The sequence below is a fragment of the Coenobita brevimanus genome, chromosome 7, assembly GCF_032717465.1.
Source record: "Coenobita brevimanus isolate Jiangsu-jjx chromosome 7, ASM3271746v2, whole genome shotgun sequence".
Lineage (NCBI taxonomy): Eukaryota > Metazoa > Arthropoda > Malacostraca > Decapoda > Coenobitidae > Coenobita > Coenobita brevimanus.
Window position 1 is genome coordinate 4,681,335 of NC_136960.1, and position 14,965 is coordinate 4,696,299.

At 48.0% G+C, this 14,965-nt stretch overlaps 1 protein-coding gene across 1 annotated transcript in view; it reads right to left on the minus strand.

The window, feature by feature from the left end:
* The window catches only part of LOC145404710 (multiple PDZ domain protein-like), a 1,044,659-nt gene extending 1,030,256 nt beyond the window's left edge, over positions 1–14,403 (minus strand). Inside the window, exon 1 of the mRNA XM_080276264.1 lies at positions 14,350–14,403. The gene's annotated coding sequence lies outside the window, so the exon portion shown is untranslated. The remainder of the gene's footprint in view (positions 1–14,349) is intronic.
* Between the last annotated feature and the right edge of the window lie 562 nt (positions 14,404–14,965).

The following is a 14,965-nucleotide window of genomic DNA, read 5'->3' on the forward strand; positions in this document are numbered from 1 at the left end:
GCCTCTCTCTTTTCCCTCTCCTCTTCTCTCTACTTTATTCCTCTTTACTTTCCTCTTCTCTTTATTCTTCTTCCCTCATCCCACTCCTTCCCACCTCTTTTCCACTCCTCTCTCCATGCAGCTCTCCACTCATCTTCCTTCTTCTCTCCTTCCCCCTCCTTTCATTTCTCCCTCCTCCCTCTCTCCCTCTGCTTCCTATTTCTCCTCCTCCTCCTCCTCCCCTCTTCTCTCCTCTTCCTACCTCTCCACTCGCCTTCCTTTTACAACTTAAAACACTTTCTTCCCTTCATTTCCCCTCTCCACATTCATCATCTTCCCTCACCTCCCAGACTTTCCCTCCTCGCATTACTTCAGCAATGTGAGGGGTGAAGAGTTATCAGCAAATTCAGTCAGCAGGATTGTGTGGAGTCAGCAAGTGCGATGAGTCAGCAGCGAAGACCATGAGTACAAACAACTGCTGATCAGGTTTCGCTTTTATAGTCAGCAAAGATGATGTAATGAAGAAAACCAGGTGCTGACTAGATGTTTCTTAATCAGGGAAAACTCAGCAAGGTTAAGACGGTCAGCAAGAAGGTAGGTGGTCAGCAGATATGACAACGCAGCGAGTCAGCAGATATACACTGAGACCCTGCTGACTAGTAAGGTGTTTTGACATGAAGAGAGCTGAGCAAGGTAAAATATTTAACAAAGTGGTAAGTGTTCAGCAGACAGGAGTGGAGTGAGTCAGCAAAGAGTGTGGTAGTGAGCAGAGTGTGAGGACGGGGTGAGGCTGAGGAGAAGGTGTCGCAAGAGAGAGGCAGAGAGGGTATGAGTAAGGCAGAAGAGATGCAGGTGTGAGGCAGGGGATAGGCAGGTGTGAGGCAGGGGATAGGCAGGGGTGAGCTATGAATGAGACAAGGGGGAGGTACAAGTGTGGCAGGGGAGAGGCAGGGGAGAGGTAGGGGAGGAAGGTATGGCAAAGACTCAGCAGGGTGTGGCGAGGGGTACGAGGTCAGCAGAAAAGTCAGCAGGAAGGAGGGAGGCTTTCAGATCAGGAAAAAAAAAAAATCGAGGAAAGGGTGTGAGAGTGGGACTGGCTGGGGCGAGACCAAGAACGACGGAAATAAAGCAGAGATAAAGCTGAGGTAGGGCAGAAATAAAGCAGAGGTAGGGCAGAAAAAAAGCAGAGGTTGGGCAGAAATAAAGCAGAGGTAGGGTAAGACTAATGCAGACATAGGGCAGAAATAAAGCAGAGGTAGGGCAAGACTAAAGCAGACACAGGGCAGAAATAAAGCAGAGGTAGGGCAGGAGTAAAGCAGAGGTGGGGCGGGAGTAAAGCAAAGGTAGGACTGAAATAAAGCAGATAAAAAGCAGAAATAAAAATATAAACCATACATGAACAAGAAGTGGAAGTTAAAATAAAGTAATAAAGCCGTGAGACAGGAAGGGAGGCCCAGGTAAAGCAGAAGCAGAGCAGAAAATAAAATAAGCAGACGCAGGGCAGACAATAAAAAAGTAAAGACGATACGGTAAACTATGGAAATAAAGTACACTATGACACTGAAGGAGGTGGAAAGAGAAATGAGCAAAAATACAGGATGGATAAGCATGAGAAATGAAGTCAAAACGGAGGAAATGAGGAGGAAATGAGGCAACAGTGAGGCAAATTATGAGGAAGAAATGAAGTAATTGGTAAGGTTGTGAGGCAAGAGGAAGGGGAGAGAATGAGGTAGAGATGAAGGCAATAGGACGGGTTGAGGTAAAACACACACACACACACACACACACACACACACACACACACACACACACACACACACACACACAGGCAAGAAAAGAATAGGAAAAGTTACAAAGGAAAAGCAAGACAGAAGAATGAGAGAAGACAGGCACAGGTACGAGGTTTGCGTGTGTGTGTGTGTGTGTGTGTGTGTGTGTGTGTGTGTGTGTGTGTGTGTGTGTGTGAGAGAGAGAGAGAGAGAGAGAGAGAGAGAGAGAGTAAAGGAGAGGGAACTAAGGTAAAGAACAGTTAAAATTAAGGGTAAGTACAAATGAGGCGACGATACGGCAGGGGTAGGCAAGGGTAAGGCAGGGGGTAGGCAGAAATAAGACAAGGAAGATGCAGACATGAGGAGAGGGTGAGGAGCGATGGAGGCAAAGGTAAGGCAGGGGAGAGGCAGGATGAGGATAAGGTGAGGGAGTGTGAGGCAGAAGTGAGGATCAACTGAGGCAGTGTGAGGCAGAAATGAGGGTAGGGTGAGGCAGGGGGTAGGCAGGAATGAGGCAGGGGCAAGTGTTTTGAAAGTAAACAAGCAGAGAGTGAGGTTTGCACGGTACACAGGGCAGTCAAGAGGGGGAGGCAGGTGAGGCAGGCAGGTGGGGCAGGCGAGACGGGAAGGAGAGGCAGGTAAGGTAGGAAGGGAAGGCAGGTGAATAGGGCAGGTGAAGCGGCAGGTAAGGCAGGAAGAGCCAGGTGAGTCAGGAATGAGAAAGATGAGTCAGGAATGAGAAAGATGAGGCAGGAAGAGACAGGTGAGACAGGAAGAGGCAGGTGAGTCAGGAAGGAGAGGTACATGAGGCAGGAAGAGGCAGGTGAGACAGGAAGAGGCAGGTGAGTCAGGAAGGAGAGGCAGGTGAGGCAGGAAGGAGAGGCAGGTGAGGCAGGAAGGAGAAGGTAAGGCAGCATAGGGAAAGGTTAGGAAGGTGAATCAGAAAAATTAGCAGGTACACACGAAAAGGAGTTAGGGAAAGTGTGATATTGCGAGGGGAGAAGGAAGGAAAGGGAAGCGTGGAGAGATGGGAAGGGAAGGGAAGGGAAGGGAAGGCGTAGAAGGAGGAGGGGAAGATAGTAAATAGGGAGGTAGGGGAGAAAAAGGGGGGAGTGGTGAGGAGGGAGAGGAAGGAATGCAAAAAAAATGGGTAAGATGGGGAGAGGAGAAGAGGGAAGAACAGGAAAATGGTGGGTAGGTAGTGAAGGGAAGGAAAGGTACACACACACACACACACACACACACACACACACACACACACACACACACACACACACACACACACACACACCGCTCTAAACATCCGCTATCTCCGTAAGTACAGGTGTAATAACAAAAACAATAATAATAATAATATTAATAATAATAATAATAAATAAAAGGATCGTCAACGCCGGGAGTAAGACCACGCCATCGTACTGAAGAGGTTAGTGTGCAATAGGTAAAATAAATCGCTAAGGAACATGCAATAGGAAGCCTCCGTGGCCTACGAGAAGACTGCCGCAGGTGATGGAGGTGGGAGAGACGGGAGGTAATTAGGAGAGAGAGAGAGAGAGAGAGAGAGAGAGAGAGAGAGAGAGAGAGAATAATTAAACCAGAGAGAGAGTGAGAAAGTAGGTCATTAACCAGACTGGAGTAAGATGAGGGGCCGGAACAAGGGGGGAGGGGGAGCGGGAGGGGGGAGGTATGAAATGAGGAGGGGGAGGGGAAGGGTGGAGGGGCAGGTGGAGGAGGGATGAAATACGGAGGGGGAGGGGGTGAGGGGAGGGATTAAATGAGAAGGGAGGAGGGAGGAGGGGGAGCGAGAGGGATGAAATGAGGATGGGAGAAGGGGGAGGTGGGTGGGGAGGAGGAGAAAGGGGGGGGTAACTTAAATGACAGGTAGTAAAACAGGCAAGACAAGTTAAAAGCAACAATTTTTAACAATGATAAGACAAGGATAGCGAAAGAAAATCTATGAGTGAAGGAAATTTTTATAAAAAGTTAATTCCCTTAGTGTGATTCAGTCTTTTTCTTTTTCTTTTTTATTTATTAATTTGTCTTTATATTGCCTGGATTTTTTTTTTTTATTCTTACTAACAGACGATTTTCCTCAGTTTACAGAGCTTACAGACCTACCGTAGTGAAAGGGTAAATTAAGAGAAATATTTAAAATGATAAGACAAGGCTAACGAAACTAATAATGACAGGTAGTAAAGCCACAGGTAACCCTTTCAGTACAAGGACGTGCTTTAAATGTCTTTCCCCAATCAGACGATTTTATTCAGATTATGAAGATTTTTAGAGAGACTGGAGATTACTAGCTCCTTCATTAGTAAAGAAAAAATAAAGCACCGAAGTAAAGGCGTTAAGGATAGTGAGTCAAGGATAAGGAGAGGGATTCTCGTCTTGTAAGAAAGCTCGCTAACACCTCTTCCTTACCGATTTATTTTTTGCTATGGCTGGTATTAAATGGGTTAATAAAAGAATAAGGAGCGGTATTCTCGTCTTGTAAGAAAGCTCCCTAACACTTTTTCCTCAGCGATTTATTTTTGGATGTGGGTGGTTAATATCCTTGTGTGCATTATTTAAGCAGAGTATGGCGACATTGAAAGCACAAATATAACGCAAAAGAGAACGATAAGGTGTAATAAACAAAATAAATCGCTAAGGAAGAGATGCTAGGGAGTATGGCGATATTGGAAGGACTTATTTCAACGCACGCCGACATGTAAAAATACCCCCGCTAATACCAATACACCAGTCCTGTATGACGCAGCTCTAGCATGTATTCAATATGGACGGTGGATGTTAGCGCCGAAGTGCAAAGGAAAGCAAAGGAAAGCAAACAGCAACAGACCCACTTGTCCTTTCGTGGTTGTTTGGTGCAGGTAAGATTATAACAAAACTAATTCATCACTTAAAGACAAGGTTAAACAAAGATGGAAGTGGTGACATGTGAAGGTGTGTGGTAAAAAGGAGAGCTACTGGGCCTTGGGGACTGGGTGAGACGTCTATGCTCAGAGTCGGGCACATTAAAGAGAGAGAGAGAGAGAGAGAGAGAGAGAGAGAGAGAGAGAGAGAGAGAGACGATAAAGCCCTCATAACCCGTCCAGTATGAGATATTTTTGAATAAGATCGCTCAAGACAGAATGAATAAACTGCAAGAAGACGTCAGCGTAGTGAAGGGCTTAGCAGGGGGTGAGGTTAAGGAGGAGGAAGCAGTTAGTGGGCAGGAGGTGAGCAGGAAGAAGGGCAATATCACAGCAGGTAAGTTGAGGGGGGAGGAGGAGGAGGAGGAGGAGGAGGAGGAGGAGGAGGAGGAGGAAATTCTTCACTAACAATTCCACTCTGAGAAATGTCCCTTACGATGAAAATAAAAAAAATAAAATATGAAAGAAAAATAATGGATCGGAAAAGGTTAAGGATAATTAAACCTATATGCATCAATAATTACACCTCTATTCCTTTACTATTAACATTATTTTTTCTTTATTAGTTTTATTGAAGGTAAGTCAGTGGTCGGCCCCCTCGTCTTCCGTATTTTCCTCGTGTGGAGAGTTTTCATTTTCCTGGCAAATTGGGTGGCCGTGGCGCTCTCGTATTTCACGGCCCTACCACACACACACACACACACACACACACACACACACACACACACACACACACACACACACACACACACCAATATGAACATCACTCTGAGCGTCGGATTTTCAACATATATTTAAACAGTTCTGGTACTGAAAATAAGATTCTCTCTCTCTCTCTCTCTCTCTCTCTCCCAAGCTTCCCCCCTGCTATACACATACCACATAACCAATACACACAACGCCCATCTAATATCTTCTCTCCTATTCCAACTACCTCCATTCTTCCCCATCCCTCTCCCCATTTTTTTTTTGTTTTCGCTTCATCCTTCCTTCCCCATTTGATGCTCCACTTCCATGCCTTCCTCTTCCTTCCCCATTAGTGGGAGTCTTGTGGTCTGCTCTCCCTCTCAGTTTCTTCCCCATCCACCTAAGTACCTACCAGACCAAACAATTACTCCTTCCAGACGACTCAGAATAGTCCCCCCTATCCCCACCCCTTTCCCCCTCCTTCCCCCTTTCTCCCTCCCATCCCATTTTTCCTCTCCCTCTGTTCCCCTTTTTTCTCTCCCCCCCCTTTCTCCGTTCTTTTCTCCTTCCTCCCCTTCCTCTCGCCCTCTCCCACCCCCCCCCACTTCTCCCCGTCCCTTTTTCTCCTTCCTCCCTCCCCTTTCTCCTTCGCTCTTCCCTTTCCCCTTCCTCCCTCCTACTCCTTCCCCCTTCCACTTTCTCCCAAACTCCTCCTCATCCATTCAAGCCCCAATGACCAGACTTCAACAGCACGGTACTCCTTAAAGAAACCCTTAAGTGCCTCAAGACACCCTTCCCACAGCCCTTCTCCCCCACCTCCTCCTCCGCCTCTTCCTCCTCCTCCTCCTCCTCCTCCTTCCCAGTCAACCCTAAGACTCATATACCAAGAAGCAGTATTTCCATCACCTCTGTTTTTTTCGTACATCAAATTCCTTCTATCGCTCCTTCTCCTCCTCACGTCTTTTCTTCCTTCCTTCGTGTTAACTTTCTCCACATCCACTAATGACCAAACCACAAAAAAATACACTGCTTTTTTTTTTTCACCTTGCTCACTTTTCCCCCTCTTTTCGTCCCCCTTCTCTCTCCCCCCCCCCCAACAGTTCCTCTTCTCGATTCCCTCCACGTCTACACAACGACCCACTGACCACACCACAGCAGTACCCCCTCCTCACGCCCCCTGACCACCTCCCTCCCCCACTTTCCGCCCCCTCCCTCTCCCCACCTACTTTCCACCCCTAACCCCCTCACCGTCCCCACCTACATTCCGCTCCCAACCCCCTCCCTTCCTCCACTTACTTTCCGCCCCCAACCCCCTCCCTCTCCTCCCCCTTTCCGCCCCACTCCCCAAATTCTTCTCTCCCTTCTTCCCACATTCCTCACCCACTCCTCCGTTCTTCGTCTATTCTTCCTAAATTCTTCGCTATCCATCTTGAACGCAATGAACATAACGTAGCACCTGAATATCATGTTCCCCTCCACCTCCACCTCCCCGCTCCCCAAATCCCTCCCCTCCTCCCCCACCGCTTCCTCTCAAACTCCTCCCTATCCTTCCAAAGACCAAATGACCAAACCATAAAAAAAAAAAAAAAAAAAAAAAAAAAAGGCCTTGTCTCTTTCTTAAACGCGTCTCAAGTACTTTCCCCTCCTCCTTCCAGACCCCCCCCCACGAATACCTGGCCCTCCCTGCCCCCCCACCCCTTCCTCTTAACTCTTCCCTATCCATCCACGTACCAAATTAACACAGGAGAAAAGCAGTCTCCCCCTAAATGGCTCCCCCCCTCATTTTCGTCCCTCCCCTTAAATACCTCCCCCCTCTCCCAACTCGCCCCCCACAATTCCCTCCCCCTCCCCCTACTCGCCCCCTTCAAGCCCCTCCCCCTCCCCCTAGTCTCCCACCTCTTCTTCCTATATTCTTCCCTAAAAATCTTAAAAAAAAAAAAGTTCTTAAATTCCTTGCCTCCCCCCTTACCACTCCCTCAAGGAACTTCCCCCCTTCTCCTCCAAGGCTTCCCCCAATTATCTCCCTGCTCCCCCCAGATACTCCCCCCATACCTTCCCCCCTTAGATGTCCCCCAAATATCCTCCCTCTTCCCCCCAGACGCCTCTCCAGATTTCGTCCCCCTCCCCACAAATGCTTACCCATACCCTCCCCCTCCACCCAAGATACTCCCTCAAAATTTTTACCCATCCCCCTATACACTCCCCCTTAAATACCTCCCCCCTCCCACAGACGCCCCCAAATATATCCCCCTCCCCCCAGACGTTCCCCAAATTGCTCCCCCCTCCCCAGAACCCCCCAGTTACTTCTCCCATTCCTCCGTTTGCTCCCAAATAACCCCCTCTCCATTTAGGCTCCCCTCAAATTATCTCCCCCTTCCCCTAAACTACCCAAACTATCTTCCCCCTCCCACAGAACCCCCGATGCCTTCCCACCTCCCCCAAGACCCCCCCGCCCCCTATTTCTCCCCCTCTACCGCCTTCTCCCGCCTCATTAGAGTGTGCTGCGTGGCTGTGCGCTGAAAAGTGTTGACTCTCGTGTATTTACCAAGCTCAAAGGCAGTATACAACGCTCCCATACACGACACTTCCACGCCAACGCTCCCCCCCTCTCCTCCTCCTTTGTGTCCCCTCTTCTCTTTATTGCTCAGTTCTCCACCACTTCCTTTCGCGTTCTTAGGTTTCTTTTCCTTTATTTTTTTTCTTTATTTTCCTGGTTTAAATTCCTCTTGTTTTTTCCCTATTTCTTCTCTAAATTTTTCCTCTCTCTTCTCTTTACTGCTCAATTTTCCATCACTCTTTTTTCGCCCTTGTTTTTATTTTTCTGTTTTATTCGTGTGCTGCTTTCCTTCCTCTTTATTTCCCTCTTTTCGGTCGCCTCATTTCCCTCTCCTTCTGGTCCTCTCTTCTCTTTACTGCCCAACTCTCTAACCTCTTCATTTATTTTTTTGCTTTTTTGTATTCCTTTCTCTTTATTTGTGACCATTTCTTCTTGCCTGTCTTCTTATGTATACCTTTTTCGAAACTCATTTCAGTCATCTCCTTTCTCATTTTCTTTTCCCTTTCATTCATTTCCTCTCGTAATTGCTCAGTTCAACACTCCTTTTCGTCTTCTTTAGTTTCTTTATCTATGTCATTCAAATCTGCTTCCTTTACATTACTTATAATTTTTCTCTCACTTTGGTCATCTCATTTCCCTCTCCACCTCTTCCTCTTCCTCCTCCTCCTCCTCCTCCTCCTCTTCTTTTTTTACCTTTCCTATTTTCTTCACGTCCAGTTTTATTGCTTTTCTTCGGTCTTCCTTCCTGTCCCCCTCCTTTTCTTTCTCTTCTCCTTTCTACTGCTCTTTTCTCGTCAGCCCTACCCTGCTCTTTTTATTCCTCTTCTACTTCTCTTTTCTTGTAATACTAACTGATACATCTCCTTCATTCAAGTCACTTTCCTTCATTATTTCCCAAGTCCGTTTCTTTATCTCTCTTCTCCTCTTTAATTTACACCCACAAAAAAAAAAAAAAAAAAAAAATCCTTCCCCCTAAGAGCGATGAATTCTGAAATGATCTTTAAAAGTGAAACCGTGTTCATTCAGCACTGGTAGTAGTTCAGAATTCTTGGTCCCTGTGTCATATTGCATCACACCACAAGGGCAACCAACTTTTTTTTTTTTTTTTTTTTTTTTTTTAAGGTGAGGGGTACAGTCGCATCAAAAGTTCTTAATTCCTAAATCAGTGTCTTAAGTTTGCTACAAGTCCACCACACTGATGTCCTAATTCCGTGGAAGGAGAGGCAGGTGAGGAGATAAAAATTCTGAGACCGACTGTATGCTACTTTTGACCCCTTCACTCCAAGGATCCTTTCTTTTCTTTTAATATACATGCTACAACTAGACGATATTATTTACAACAGCTAATCCTTTTTCAATCCAGTAACATTATTTTTTTTATCTTTTATATTAGCTTTATTCCTGTTAACCTAAGATTTTTACTTTAATTAGGAGAGATGTAGAGTAGTTACGGGGTTAATGAGGTTATTATCTTACTCCTCAAGAAAGGGCAAGATCTGGATAAGAAATGTCTGCATATAAAAGGTGAATTACAAACACAGCATTGGACTGAAGGGGTTAATGGATAGTTTCTAACCGCGACACTCTCTCTCTCTCTGCCTGTCTGTCTGTCTCTCTGTCTGTCTGTCTGTCTGTCTCTCTCTCTCTCTCTCTCTCTCTCTCTCTCTCTCTCTCCTCTTCCGTCTACATCCAACACCTACACACCTTTTCACCATCCACTCCTCCTCCTCCTCCTCCTCTTCCTCTTCTCCCTTCCACTCATTTTTCTCTCCACTCTCTCTCCCTCCCTCCCTCCCTCTGCCTCTCTCACCTTTAACGCCTCTTCGTGTTACTATTTTTTTTTTTTAGCTGTCTCAAGTCCCCCCAAACATAACTCCCTTCAAGTTTCGCTCTCTCTCTCTCTCTCTCTCTCTCTCTCAACATTGTCCAGTCCCCCTTCCATCATTATTTATATATTCACATTTGACCAACCCCCCCTCTCTCTCTCTCTCTTTTTTACCATTATCCACCCCCCTTTCCATCATTCTCTCTCTTTTTATATATTCGCATTTGACCAAGCCCACCCTCTCCCTCTCTCTCTCTCTCTCTCTCTCTCTCTCTCTCTCTCTCTCTCTCTCCACCTAAATCGTCCCCACAACTACTACTCTCCCAGCAAGGCGACTCTCCCTGCCTTCAAAGCGACATTTTAAGACTCTCCTTCCTTCTGACTCTCCCCTGACTCACCGCGACTCGTGGCACGTTGAATGACTCCTCAGTGACTCTCAACCCTTGCAGCACGATGACTACTAGCTTGTTCTTACTTCATCATCATCATCATCATCACCATCGTCATTATCATCATCATTCCAACCTCTTTCCTGACAAATGATGGAGTTATTACTAAAACACACACACACACACACACACACACACACACACACACACACACACACACACACACACACACACACACACACACACACTAATAAAAGCACGACTGATCGAGAAGTAATGAACAGCATGCCTAATGATATGAACCACACACACACACACACACACACACACACACAACCACCCGGTCTGAAGGGGTTAAAGAGGACTACACCTATGCCCTCCATTTCTTTAAGCCTCCCTTAAGAAAATAACATCGTCCTGAGGTGCTAAGAAGAAAATGGATAAGACGGCATCGTAGTGAAGGTGTTAAAGTGACAACCTAATGCAAGACTCTAATGTTTGACCAAGCGACTCTTCTGTGACTCTCCTGACTAAAGGACTCTGTGATTAACTCGTGCGATGCTCCGTGACTCTCCCGCGACTCGTGTGTGACTCGTATCCCGGTGACCGACTCATAGTAGCGGTCGCTCTGATGTTCCCCTTTAAGGCTTGATTTTGGGAGACGTGAGACTCTGCCCTCCCCCTCTCTCGTCCCTCACTCCTTCCCCTTCACCACTACCTTCCTCCCTCACCCCCGTCCCCCTCCCTTACCACTTACCTTCCCTCCCTCATCCCTCTCGTCCTCCCTCCTTCACCCCTGATCTCCTCCACCCTCACCCCTGTCCTCCTAAAGCTCATACTCTTAGATATAATAATTATATCTTTGTGACAGTCTACTTTCTTCCTTTATAATCCCCAGCCCTCACCTCTGGCCTCCTCCTTCACCCTGTCCTTCTCCAGTCTGTCCTCCATACCTATTTCTTCCTTCACCCTCCTTCTCTCACACCCCTGTCCTCCTCCACGGTCCCTCTCTCATCCCTGTCCTCCTCCATCCTCACCCTTGACTTTCTCCAACACCTCTCAACCCTGGACTTCTCCCTCCCTCCCACAACCTCTCCCCTTTCCTCCACCTCTCCCACTCCTCCACCCTCATGTCCACCTCCCACTCAACGTCACGTCTTGGAATTCACCCGAGGCTCAGCTGACACTCACAAAAATACACACACACACACACACACACACACACACACACACACACACACACACACACACAACGTACCAAAGAACGTAATTATCTACACACACACCAGTCTTCTCTTTCCCCCCTCCATCCCACTCCCTCCCTTTACCTCCCATCCCTTCCCACCACCTACCCGTACCTCCCCATCCTTCTCACTCCCTTCCCTTACCTCCCCATCCCTTCCCACGCCCTCCCCATCCCTTCCTCGACTCCCAACTCCTCCCAGCAGGAAACAGTTAGCATTAAACGATAAACTCCAATCAGGGATCGAACGCCAGCCAACCTTTTCGTGAAATTAGCTGCCGCCCCATCGACCCGCCAAGCACCACTTCACAGGGGGTTTTCCGTGCCAGGTGAACGAGATAAATGAACAAGGTGGTCAGGTAAGACGTAGGTGATTAGGGGAGAGATGAGGTGAAGGGTTGGGGAAATGATGGAGGAAGTCAAGTGAGAAACTGATGAGGACACATGTTCAGGTGGTGACTGGTTGGTGGAGATGAGGAAGTGACAGGCTGGTGAGAAGACATGTTGGGATGGTGAGAAGCTGGTGAAGATGAGGGAGGAAGTGAAGTGAAAGGCTGATGAGGAGACATGTTCGGGTGGTGATGGGCTGGGGAAAAGAGGGAAGAAGTGAAGTGAGAAGTTGGTGAGAAGAGGTGTTCAGGTGGTGAGAAGCTGGTGGAGATGAGGAAAGGTGAAAATTGGAGAAGGAGATGAGAAAAGGTTAGAGGTTGGGGAAATGAACGCATGGTGAGTTAAGGTGAGGAGAGATGAGAGGATGGGGTAATGAGGGAGGTCTGTGAAGTGAGGGGTGGAGGAGATGAGAGGTTGGTGAAAAGAGATGCTGGGAGGTAAGAAGTTGGAGAATTGAGAGGCGATGTGGGAAATGAGATGAGGTGAGAGGGAGATGATAAGAGAGGGTGGGGAAATGAAAGGCAGGTGGGATAGGTGAAAGGAAGGTGAAATGAAATATAGGTGAGGTGAGGCCAAAGTCATGTAAGGTTAGAGGTTGGGGAATCGACAGCAAGGTAAGGTACGGTAAGGTAAGGTACGCTAAGGTAAGGTAAGGTAAGGTACGCTAAGGTAAGGTAAGGTAAAGGTAAGGTAAGGTAAGGTAAGGTAAGGTACGGTAAGGTAAGGTATGATGATGATGATGATGATGATGATGACGATGAGACAAGAGTTTAATTGAAATGCAGGTGAAGTTTGAAGTGCCTCAGGTGAGTGGCAGGTGAGGTTAAAGAAGGGCAAGGTGTAATTACGAAAACTGATCAGTAATTTCCGGTATTGGGTAAACAAGGTGAACTGTGGTAGGAGACTGAGGTAGTGGGTTGATTGGTTGATCGAGTAATTAAAAGAGGTAAGTAGGAATTGGGTTAGTAGGTATCAAGTAGGTAAGTGCCGTACGTAAACTGTAAGTAGGTAGGTACGTTGTTGGCTGGGAATGTTGGCAGGTGGGCAGGTAGGCAGGTTAATTAGAAGGCTGGAATTTGCGAAGTATGTCAGGTAACAAGCAGGCGGGCAGGTAGGAAGGTGAGTTGGTACGCTGGGAGATCCAGTCGGGGACAAGAATATCGTCCCACATTTTAGTCCAGCAATTATGAAACCTTTACACAATATTCTGAAAAAGCTTGTTGGAATCCTCTCATATCCCTAAGTTACCAAAAATCATCGTTCACCGTCTCGTTGTGTATCGTAATGAAGCAAATCCATATTTCCGTCCGCAACTGTACATCTGCCGTCAATAATTCGTTTACACCTTCTCAAAACGCGTCAAAATTTAATAAGGTATCGCTACATTAAACAGTACTCAAATAAGCTGGAAATACCTTTTATAGTTTAGGAATATCAGAAGTGTCATGGGATTTTTGAAAGGGACTGTATTTAGGTAGGTGCGCTCGCGGGAGGAGGCGTAAGTCAAATAGAGGGTACCGAGGAAGGTTATGGGATGGGTAAGGAGGTAGGTAAGTGGGTGGGCAAGTGTGCAAGTAGGTGAGGGGAAGGGAAGGTAGGTGGGTCATTGGGTTAGCATCTCGTGTGGTCCCTCCCGTACTCGTAACTCGCTCGGTAGGAATGGGGGAGCTGGGGGGTGTCAGGGTTGAGGGAGGTGGGGGTGGAGGTAAGAGAGAGAGAGATAAGGGGGTATGTAAAAAGAGCGGTGAGGCGGGCGAAAGATGAGCGAGGAAAAGAGAGTGAGAAATAAAAGAGTTGCATGGAAATGAGTTTGGCTTGACAGGTAGGGAAAGAAGTTGATGAAAAAACGTAGGTAGAGGTGAGCAAGAAGGGGTAGAGGAAAGGGAATGGGCAACTTAAACCACCCCTTGAACTTTCAGGACCCTTAAACTTTCAGGCGATATTCGATGAGTGGATGGTGCCGGGTGAACAAGATGTCAGACGGGGTGAGAGACATGCCAAACACAGGTATAAGTGGTGCCAAAACTCATTCCGGGGTGACACGGTGCCAGGAAGGGGTGATTGAGAGGGGGCCGGGGTGAGTGCCAGGAAGAGTGAGTGACCGACGACCTGGCGACTGAAATGGGTAAATGAGACAGGGTGAATTAGTTGCCAGGCTGAGGTGTATGTTGGTGAGAGACTGGGGTGTGAGACTGGGGTGCGATTCGCAAGGTTGTGTAAGTGTGGCAATAGAGAGAGTGAGTGAGTGAGTTGTGGCTGAGTGAGTGAGTCAGGCAGAGGTGATTAGTTTCCAAGCAGAAAGGTACATGGAGCGATATGGGTGCGAACGAGGGATAGGTGAGTGGGGAATGAGTGAGTTAGTGTAGTTATGAGTGACTGAGTAGGTATGAGTAAATTAGGTAGGGATGAGTGAGGTAGCTGGCAGGGGTGAGTGAGGTGTCCAGCATAGTCAGTATCGGGGACATGACAGGAACCTCACGACATGACTGCCCTAACTCGTCCCTCTCCACCGCCCCCCTTATACTGCCTATCCCCCCAGCGTATTAGGGCCAGGGGGGACGGGTGGCACTCCAGCGGGACCTATCACCATAAGCTCACTGTAGCGGCACGAGCGGCGGCAGCAACGGCGGCAGGGTAGCGGCGGCACACGCAACAAGAGGACACTATGGTGGCAGGCAGCGGTGTCAGACAGGGCCACACCACGCCTGCGCCAGTGCCATCATCGCTGCCAGCCGCAATTCTGTCCTCACTCTCACGCCCTCACATTAACGCCCACCCTCACTCACACACGCCCTCACGCACCCACACACACGCACGCTAACTCTCATCACACCTTCCCCCGCCCGCAAGTACGAGGAAAATAAAGGAAGGTGACTCGACAAAGATGGACATTGATCATCTGGCACGTGCGGTTTCTCCCTCCCTCCCTCCCTCTCTTTCTCTCTCTCCCTACCTCCATCATTCTCTCTCCCTCTCTCCTTCCCATCCCCTCAGGTCCTCCTCCCACTGATCCTCTCCCTCCATCCAATATTCCTCCCTACCTTCCTACCCCCTCCCAACCCCTCCCTTCCTGTGCCTACTACTACCCCATCCATCATCTCTCCCTCCCACCCTCCTTGGTCGCCATGGTAACGAAGGCGCGTTCTCCCCCCTCCCCTCTCATATGCCACTTCCCACCTCCCTCCTTCTACTCCCCCTCCCCTTTCCCTCAATC